The following is a 10740-nucleotide window of genomic DNA, read 5'->3' on the forward strand; positions in this document are numbered from 1 at the left end:
ACATACAGAATGAAACAAAGTAAGGAAAAGAGAGAGAACAGAAAAGAATGGCAGTATTTCACATCACTTAACCACAACCTATGAAAATCATCAAAGAATCAAAAATCACCTTAAAAAGGGGCTGGAACTTAAACACGCATCTAAATAATTGTAAACGGTTACTTACATTGGCTTCGATTGCTGAACAAGAGTCCTGATGCAGTAGATAACTGAGGTCTTTGATGAGTTCGTTAGGAGTGAGCTGGAAGTTTACTTCAGGGTCTTCTGAAGATAGGAGAAGTCCACAGCGAATCGCAGTTACTTGAAGATAAAAACTGCCGGAAAATCAGAACTCGAGGAAAATCTTGAGTCTTGGAAAAGTGTCGTCTCAAACGAAGAGGGTTTCCAAGCAAAGATAATTTTGGGCTAATGCCTTTTGAGGGTTTGTATTCTGGGTGGACTGGCCAATACCAGGCGTGAATTTGTGAGCGGGAAAAGTTTCCTTTGTTTCCCTTTATGGCCCATTTGCATGTTTTATGGCCGGTCTGGAATTGCTGCCATTTTAACCCAAAATATAGTATAAATCGTATGATGGGTTTCACAATCACACACTGTACATCATTGTTTGAGGAATAAAGAGCAGATAATATTGATACCAAGAAACAAACATTTAGAATAGATTAAACCAAAGATACATACATACACCTGAATATCAGTGTTTAGGGCTTTAACTAATACAAATAATGAGTGGTAACTCAGCTAATCTAATATGGAAACGTACAAACACCACATGCAATATACCATATATATTTGTAGAGTATAATAGAGTAACGGTTTTTACGTTTGTGTGTGTGTTAGTTTGCTTGGTCAGCCAGGCCCACCGGTGCCTGGCATCGGGGTCATTTACGTCTCTTTGGAATGTGTTTGGAGTTCAATGGGGAGACGAGAGTGGTGAAACTGTTTAGTATCTCCTTGATAGTGGGGGGAACCATTGGCCATTTAGCACCCATATAAGTGTAAAGTATGTGACCAGGACTGTAATTTATATGCAAATGTCAAAAGCTAAAAGGGTCTCTTAAGCCATAAAACCCCAAAGATAATGCATGATTCTACGCCGACGCTACAGCTGTTCCCAAATGTTAGTTTAAAGGGAGTAATTCTCACTGTTTTACAGTACATCAAGATGTCCTCACAAAAACCTGCCAAACTAAAATTAAACCCCAAAGGCAAAGATTCCTCACCCAATGTTGAAAAGAAAGACCCTCGTCTTTCTTTTCAACATTGGGTGAGGAATCTTAATAGAAATGGAGTGGAAAATGCAAAACGCAATGGAAAGTGTTGTCCAAAATAAAAGAGAACGTGGAAATGGCTACCTTTCTTCAACGCCAAGGAAGAATTCTGCGGAAAAAAGGGCTAAGCCATCTACTGAAGGTGAGAAGTCCGGAATCTCCAATGAAACTATTTTGGAGGCGTTATTAAATCTGGAAAGGAGGGTGGATGAGAAGCTGGCGGATTTAAGTGAACAATCCAAACAAAGTAGCACCATGATTGCAAGCTTAACGAAGGCAATTCAATTCAACACGGAAAAGGTGAATGAGTGCAAAAAAAAAGAGTTAAGGACTTGGAGATACAAAATGATGATCTTCGCAAGGAGAACTGTTATCTTAAGGAGAGGGTTCGAGAACAGGAAAGATACAGAATGAGGTGGTGCCTCCGTATCAAAGGCATAGAAGAGAAAAAAGACGAAGATATTAGATCACTTGTCATCTGAACCCTTGGTAAGATTGCACCTGATTTGGAGCCAAAGTTGGAGAAAGCTGTTGACCGTCTGATGAGCTTCAGAATAAGTTAGATAATCTTTATCTGGAGAGGGCACAAGGGGCCTTTGTAAGGTTGTGTGCCAGGTGGTTTGAGGATGGCGAAAATAACACTTCATACTTTAGTAATTTAGAAAAAAACAAGTAGCAAAGAAACGCCATTGATACACAGTAAAATCCAGAGTGTTAAATTAACACTGCTCAGAGCATATATGGTCCCACTCTAAAAGAGTGTTAAAGTAACACTGAAGCAGTGTTAAAGTTAATGAGACAATTATGTGATTAATTAAGTGTTGATTGAGCATTAGTGATGAACACCTGCTGTTAACAAGCAGAATCACTGAAGAAAAGAGAAACAAGAATTGCAACTTATTTCAGCGACAGCCTTAGATAAAATCAACTGAAATAAAATATATTAAATCTCTCAAGATCTCAGCAGAAGATGATTGAACAACTCTACAAACAGCATCACCAGCTTCGGACATTACTAACCAGTTAGAATTTTTGTTTGTCATGCATCTAAAAATGTCTTATTAAGAATTAACAGAGATTTAGATGTTAATGTTTATTGAAAATAATACAATTTGAAGTCACCGTTTTGGATATATGTGTTTATTTTAGTTGGGCTCTTGACCCTTGACTTTATAACATTAGTTTTTTTCTGGTTGCTGTAACTGTGTTTATAAAATACATTTTGTTATGACAAGAAAAACCAAAAGAAAATGTGTTCAGATTACATTAGCCCTTTTTTTGATAGTGCCATTGTTGTCATGTAGTGATGGGAAGTTCGGAGCATTTTACCGACTCGGACCTTTGAGTCTCGTTCAGCAAAATTAACAAATCTTTTTTTGAGTCATTTCGTTCATTTTAGCAAAATACAATTAAAATGTTACGTGTTACTTCCCTAACACGTCTACTAACGCAAACATTGATCACACTACAAACAATACAAAACTGCAATAAGAAACAGAAAAGATTAATTCATTGTTTACCTGGGTCTTCAGTCTATGATTAGCTCACCTCACCTCTTATCTGACAAGTCTTCGGGTTTTCCGAGTCGTTCGTTCGTCACGTGACAGCAGCATAAACTTAACCAATGCAGTCTGAGCCGGAAAGAGAATTGATTAGTTCATCTTGAGTCTTCGGGTTTTTCGAGTAGATTGTTCATCACGTGACAGCCCCATACGCTTTAACCAATGCAGTCTGAGCCGGAAAAAGAATTGATTAGTTCATCCATCGAGTCTTCGGGTTTCTCGAGTCGTTCCTTCATCATGTGACAGCCCCATACGCTTTAACCGATGCAGTCTGAGCCGGAAAAAGAATTGATTAGTTCTTTTTTTTATATTGAAGATATAACATTCACAGGGGATACAGTTGTAACGAATCAGCTCATGGGAAATATGAATAATTAACCATAACTAGTTATAATTAATTATGAATATTTTAGATCCGCTGTAGATATTATCAATTAATAAGACTAAGTTTGATACTTGCAAGTCTCGTCTGTCTGAAAATAGATTCCTGATGCAATCTTAAGGCCCAAGATATTGCTGAAGTTGGTTGATGAGAAAGAACCAGTTTGAGTCAGAGAATCTTGGTGCAATGAAAGGACAAGGCCGAGGCCTGGCACGATCTTAGGGTTTCTGTTACAGAGTATTTGTTAAATCTAGCTAACAAAATATATATTGTGTGTTTGAGTGGTCCAGACGCTACACAGTCATAGCAATAAAATACACACACACAGAATACAAAACAATAAATACACCCTTACATCAAATTTTTTTCCCATCAATACAGTAGTTTTAGCAGCTTTCTTATTAAGTGATGATCAGTGAGATTAAGAAAATAATTTCAAATCAATACAAAAAATCCTAAAATTGGGCATACAATCAGTAACTTTACATTTGTGAAGATGAAATAGGCCAAAAAGAGTTAACAGTTTTAAGATATCATCCAGCTCCTTTGATCCTGATTCCCAAATTAAAAAGTGCATTAATTACCTCAAAACTCAAAAGTTTGTTGTAAGCTGAGAAAACAAGCCAAGATATTTCTTTACAAAAATCCTTTGCATACTCACATTCAACAAATAAGTGTGATATTGTTTCCAAATTAGAATTACAGAATGTGCATTGTGAAGAGATGTCCAAATAAAATTTTGAGAGTAAAGAATGACAGGGATAGTACATATGAATAATCTTATAGTAAAGTTCTTTCATCTTGTTAGGTAACAGAAACTTGTTAATACCGGCCCATATTTTAATAGTAGAAAGAAAAGGGTAATTTATTTTCCACTTATAAAATGCTTTAGGATGACAACTAAACTTCTTAATAAGGATTTTTCTAATCCAGAAATTGTTACATTTAACATTAGAAAGCTCCAGACCTCCAATACAAATTTTTGTAATTTCACATTTTGAAGATCTGTAACAATCCCTAGCCAAATGTAACAGTTTAGGTGAAATAGAATTAATAACCCATTCATACACTCTAGGTGAGGTATCCACTTCAAAGATTTCTGAAAATTCAGAATAGGAATAGAAGTTACCATCCTTTTTTAACAAATCTAAAACCAAAATTACACCTTTGTCAAACCAGTTTTTAATAAAGACAGATTTTTTCCACACAGCACATTCTGATTAAGAATTGATTAGTTAATCTCTCAAGTCTTTTGAATCATTCGTTCTTTTGTCACGTGACGGCATTGGATAGATTAATTAGTTAATTTACAAGCTTCCTTACAAACGGGTGCATAGGTATTATTATTATTATTATTATCATCATCATTATTATAATTATTATTTACTCTTACAGTTACGTGATGTGTTTCTGGTCTCAAATTGTAGCTTTTTACTTCTTACAGTTTATAAATGTGTGAATTTCTGTCATTATGGTTCTTTTCCAGAACACTGAATGTTGTAACAAAGGTAATAAAGAATTGGTTATTATTATTAAGTCTCTTTCTGGCTCAGACTGCATTGGTTAAACTTATGGGTCTGTCACGTGATGAACGAACGACTCAATCCCGAAGACTCGAGAGATGAACTAATCAATTCTCTTTCTGGCTCAGACTGCATTGGTTAAACTTATGGGGCTGTCACGTGATGAACAAATGACTCGAAACAGGTGAACTACTTGACTAATTCCAGTACAGAACCTATAGAATGTTGCACATGCGCGACTGAACAAATTGCTCCCCGAAATGACTTATTTTTTCCAAGCCACATTAAAGATTCATTCAAAAGGAACAAATCGTTCAAGAATGACCCAACACTAAAAAGCACTACAGTTCTAGATAAATTTCAATCAGAGACTCAAACACATGACATGATTTTACCATACGTTCCTTACCATCACATATGTGTTTAACACACAATTGTAACAGCCAAAGAGAAACTTATATTCAAAAAGTCAAGGGTCAAGAGGCAACTAAAGCAACCACTTTTCACAAAAACGGTAAGTTTTCGCGTTATTTCCTGATCACTTCTCGCGTGTTTTGTTGTGAAACGTAGTTTGCGGACCAGACAGAGCTGTCAGCGATTCTTCCTATTGTGAAGTCATGCAGTGTGAAACCTCCTGTCGCCGATCCATCGTGCAATGTGAACACAGCAGCAACTGAATGCTACCCCAGATAGTCACGCAGTGTGAAAACAACGGCGATCCAACGAGTTTGAAAATCGTGCAGTGTGAACTCGGCATAACTTGCCGTTCAACTGAGTAAGGAGATCTGGTCTGATCGCCAACTGGGCTGGGCGGACCCGTTAAAAAATGGTGAAGGAGCCGAAACCACGGTTTGCTCGGCCAGCATGGAGCTATTAATAACAACGGCTGACTCGTTACTCGAATGCGACTGAGAACTAATCAAATCATCGGGAATGGAGGGAACGCATACAGAAAACCACTCGTTGAACTGTGGGCCATCGCATCCTGCCCTAGCAATCCCGCTTCCTTGCTCCGGGAGAACCATCTCGGACATTGCGTTGACTGACTTTTCGCGAACAGATCCACGTCTGCCGCCCTGTATGTGTTCCAGATTAATTGCACTATCTCTGGATGGAGTTGCCATTCCCCTGCCAGAGGTACACTTCGTGACAATGTGTCTGCTACCTTGTTCGTGTGCCCCGGTATGTGTACTGCTCTCAGAGAAGACAGATGGGTGTCTGCCCATACCCAAAAGAAGGCGTTTTAGTGACCTCGTGCCACCCTGATGATTGATGTTGAATACAACCGACACATTGTCTGATCGTATCAGCACATGTTTGTGAGTCAATTGGTTCAAGAAATAAGTTAGTGTTAGGAACACTGCTTTCAGTTCTAGGTAATTGATGTGTTGGAGCTCGAGTGTTTTTCCCCAAGTTCCCCTCACACCCATTTGTTTCCAGACACCTCCCCTGCCTCGCTGACTGGCATCTGTAGTAACGATCTCCCTTCTCGCAGGCGGTGGACCCATAAGAACCCCCTGCATAAGAAACTCTCTGCTCTGCCAAGGTTTTAGCAAATGCCATGCTGCGTTCGTTACCTTCACTAAGGTGTACTTCTGAGATTTGACTGACAGATGTCTCCCAATCAGCCAGCGTTGAAAGGGTCTTAGGTACAGCATGCCTAATCTGATCACAGGCGTCGCCGTGACCAGGATACCTGCAAGTCTTAACAACGTGAGGTTTCTGACCGATCTGGCTTGGTTTTATCTTGGTTAACATGGTCAAAATCTTTTGAGCCCTGATTTTTGTGAGAGAAGCTGTCATATTGTGGGAGTTTAGTTGAACTCCGAGAAACTGAATGCACTGCCCTGGAATAAACTGACATTTGGTCTGGTTGATTGAAAATCCCAGTTTTGCAATATGGGCCAAAAGATGTTGCAAATTGTCTGTTACTTTTGTCGGGTTCTCCACTCACAAAAGACAGTCGTCTAGGTATGGCAGCACACATAAGCCTTTTTGTTGTAAGGGAGTGAGGGCTGCCCGAACGACCTTCATAAAGACCCTTGGAGCTAAAGACAGGCCAAATGGAAGCATGTTGAATTGAAATGTTTTCCCTTTAAAATGGAAACGTAGGAAGTGGCGATGATGAGGCGCAATTGGAACATGGAAATACGTGTCCTTTAAATCCACTTTTACCATCCAATCTTGAGGCTCGATTGCTCGTAGGACATCTGACATTCAAAGCATACGAAAAGGCAGGTATTTTAGTGTTTCGTTTAGATCTCTCAAATCCAATATAGGATGGAATCCCCTGTCTTTTTTTTTGTAATGATGAAGTAAACGGAAAAAAACACTGCATTGTGGCAGGTGGTTTTATTTCCTCTGCAGCATCTGTTTCTCTGGACTCGTCGTAATAGAAGGACTGATCACTCTCTCTCTCTCTTTAATCTATAAGATGTGCTCTTGCTTTTGCACCTAGGTCTCGTGCCCCTCCCCTTTCTATATCTGGACACCTTGGATCCTGTCTCAATGCTTCATCAGGTGGCACAATTAAAGAAGCCACAGCGGGTTCTATTGGAGGCATCGGACCCAAACCTATTGGACCTGGATCCTCCATTGCTACTAACAGATGCGAAACCCGATCCAGTCTGGTTGAGTGAGCAGATTTAAATGCTTGCCAGAATACCTCCGTAAAATCTGGAGATTGTGGAATAGCAAATACATTAGTGCGTGGCAGGGAATGGCAAAGGCGATTTGTATGCACAGTTCCCTTTGTTGATTTGGGATCTATTCCTAATTTTGCTAAAGTGGTTTTTATTGTGTTTACTAGATCGTCAGACACAAGCGATCCTTCACTCTGACCATCCGCCATATCATCACTATAAATCACTTCTGGTTCCTTATCTGAAACGGATTGTTCTTCCGAGAACAGCGAGTCTGTGGCTGCCACGGAAACACAATCAATGTCATCTGGAAATAATGCAAGATCAGGCTGCGAGAAGGATGGAATACCGGTCCGCCTGATTCCGAACCCTCAGAAGTTGACTGGGGTTACAGTTTGGCTAGAAACTCCTGAATTTTTCCTATTCCATCAGCCAATTCGTCAACTCTACGAGCAAGTTCTTTTTTTACCTTTCTTTTGCTTCGGGAGAGGAGCAGAGGCCGAAGCTGAAGCCTTTCTTTTCATACCTCCCCCCGTATTACTGCTTGACCCTGCGAGCGTGTCGCACTGCTAGGGGCATCGTGTTGCAATAGATGCATGGATCTTCCAGAGCTTCCCCAAGATGCTCAACACCTAGGCATCTTGGACACTGGTCATGTCTATCCTCAAGTCCCATCTGCTCCTGGCAAGACGAACACTGTGCAGACATATTTTTAGACTACAGAATCAGGAAGGTAAATGGAAACACCAGTACCCCCATAATGTCTTTCTTTTTTTTTATGCAAATACTTCACATTCCCATGGGCGGTTCGAAAATACCACGCTCACCTGATAAACAATGTGTTTTACTAGGTATTGCAGGGATACAGCTGTCGGAAATTTGTCCTAATTAGCTGCACTTCACACAGGTTCTCAGACGGGAAGATGAAAAAGGAAGTGATGACGTGTAAGCAGGTATTTATAGACAGACTCGTCATTAAGGTCAGGAGGTGAGAGCTTTTATATTAGGTTCTCGACAAAGGGAAGGACACGAAGATTTTCCACTCTGTTACACCCTCTGGTGGTCTGCAGCCAAGGAAATAGAACTGCTATTATATAGAGAGTTTAACAAGAAATTCCATCTGCAGTGCACTGTTAATATTTACAATAGAATGATTAGAGCCATTCCAGTCACTTTGAGATTAATGGTTAAAGGAGATATTGTGAATTCCCAAGTTTCCCCAGAATTGAGGCAACTTTCCATAGAAGGTTATGGTTTTTGTGAGAATTAGAAATTTTATTTTGCAGGCATGTTATCCAAACCCAATTAGACGGAAATACGCGTTTAAATATTTTGATACGGTTGATTTATTTTTTTTTTAAATTAGAAGAACTATTTGTCTTTACCCATTCCTCCAAAAGCTAAAGAGGTGAGTTTCAAGATTCTAAATTAGATCTACCCTACTAACAAATTTTTAAGACTGAAATGTAATTTTGATGTTAATAATTGTGTTTTTTGTGAAACTTATTACCTGTATTGAAAATTTAGGTAATGCATTCTTTTTGTGTGATACGGTACAACCTTTTTGGAGAGAGATGCAAAACTGGTTATGTTCCAGGGATGTTGAATTTCCACCTCTCAGTGTGAAGATAGTCAGGTTTGGTATTTTTGTTGAAAACAAATATTTTGAATTTGTTATTAATTTCCTGTTATGTTTTGGAAAGTTTTTTATTCACAAGTGTAGATGGTTTAAATCTAAACCCAACTTTATTCAATGGTATAATGAGGTAAAACTGTTATACAAATCTTTAAAATTTGTTAAGAACAAGAAAGTCCTTAAGTTGACTTCTCTTTTGGATTTGTATAATTTAATTTAAAAGCCCATTTCTTGTATTTTATTTTTGAAGCATCTTATGTATTTATTTACTTGGTATTTGTCTTTCTGGTTTAGTTTGTTTTATTTTGACGATTTATTTATTTATTTTTTCTGTTTTTGGTTATGCTCAACCAAGGCTGATTAAGATCTGTTACATTCTGGAATGTGATTTTGTACCTTGTTTGATTGTAAAGTTGATGCAATAAAAAAAAATGTAGGCAGTAGGCTAAGCACATGTGACATGCCATTCCCGCGCCCGCGCCTGCTCGCACCTAATGTTTACGGCTGAATGCAAATGATCATAACTGATGGACAACTATGCCTGTGAAAACACATCAGCAGTCAGGCACAGAGAAAATAAAAATAAAAAAGATTAAGCCTGTGCATCCCTTTCAGGTACATTCATAATCCTGTGAAACTTTTTTGGCTGTTGACGTGTTTTAATGTCGGTAATAATTTAAACCATCAACAACGCATCTAATATTCTCTCTGAGTTTCCATGTTCCCTTAACGAAAATTATCTATATGGTTTTACTAAGAATACAACCAAAAATCATGGTTATTGTAGCCATGGTAACTACAAGTTAACCATAGTTTTGTTACTTCAAATAATAGTTTACAAAGAAGTATTAAGGTATTTTTGTATTTATTTATTTTTTGTTATTTTTTTTATGGTTATAAAAACAGACCTAAGCCAACAACAGCCTTTATAATTGACCGTTCACAAAGAGCTTGATTGATAGGCGATCTGACCAATCAGAACACGGATATTATATGCCGGCACTGCTAGCCGCCATCTTGCCCGACAGCTACGGCCAGTCTACATAGAAATCCATGTTAAAACGGGGTAAAAAAGATTGACTGAATTAAAACTTTCTCAATATAACTAAATATAAAAATATGTGGAGGGTTAAGCTGTGCTGTTGTTGGCTGCCACAGTAACAGCAATAAGCTAAGGAATTCCTTTAAAGTACTTGTTTTGCGTACCAGAAAACCTGTCATGTCCGGCGCTATAAGCATGGCTTGCAGCGCTTAAAGGTCCCCTGAAGTGCCTTGAAACACGCAGCTGTAGTAAATCAGCTCAAAAGGGAAATATTTATGACTAATTATAACTGGTTATGATTAATAATAAATATTTAGATTAGATCTTAGAATTAACTGTAGCTGAATCAATATTACAATTATTTGATCTGTCCGTCCACCGAGCAGACAATATAATCATTTATCAATTCAAGGAAAGATTATTTTCCTGGCCAAGGAAAGTAGCTTTACTTCTTTATGCAGTGCTAGCATTAATTTAGCATATGTAGCAAGGGATCAAACATTCAGTGACTTCGAATTGTGAGCAACGAATTCACCTGTATATACAGAATGAAGCAAAGTAAGGAAAAGAGAGAGAAGAGCAAAATAATGGCTGTATTTCACATCAAGTAACCACAACCTATGAAAATCATCAAAGAATCAAAAATCACATTAAAAGGGCTCAAGCTTAAACACGCATCTAAATA

The sequence above is a fragment of the Sinocyclocheilus grahami genome, unplaced genomic scaffold (assembly GCF_001515645.1).
Source record: "Sinocyclocheilus grahami isolate Dianchi unplaced genomic scaffold, SAMN03320097.WGS_v1.1 scaffold419.1, whole genome shotgun sequence".
NCBI classification, from domain to species: domain Eukaryota; kingdom Metazoa; phylum Chordata; class Actinopteri; order Cypriniformes; family Cyprinidae; genus Sinocyclocheilus; species Sinocyclocheilus grahami.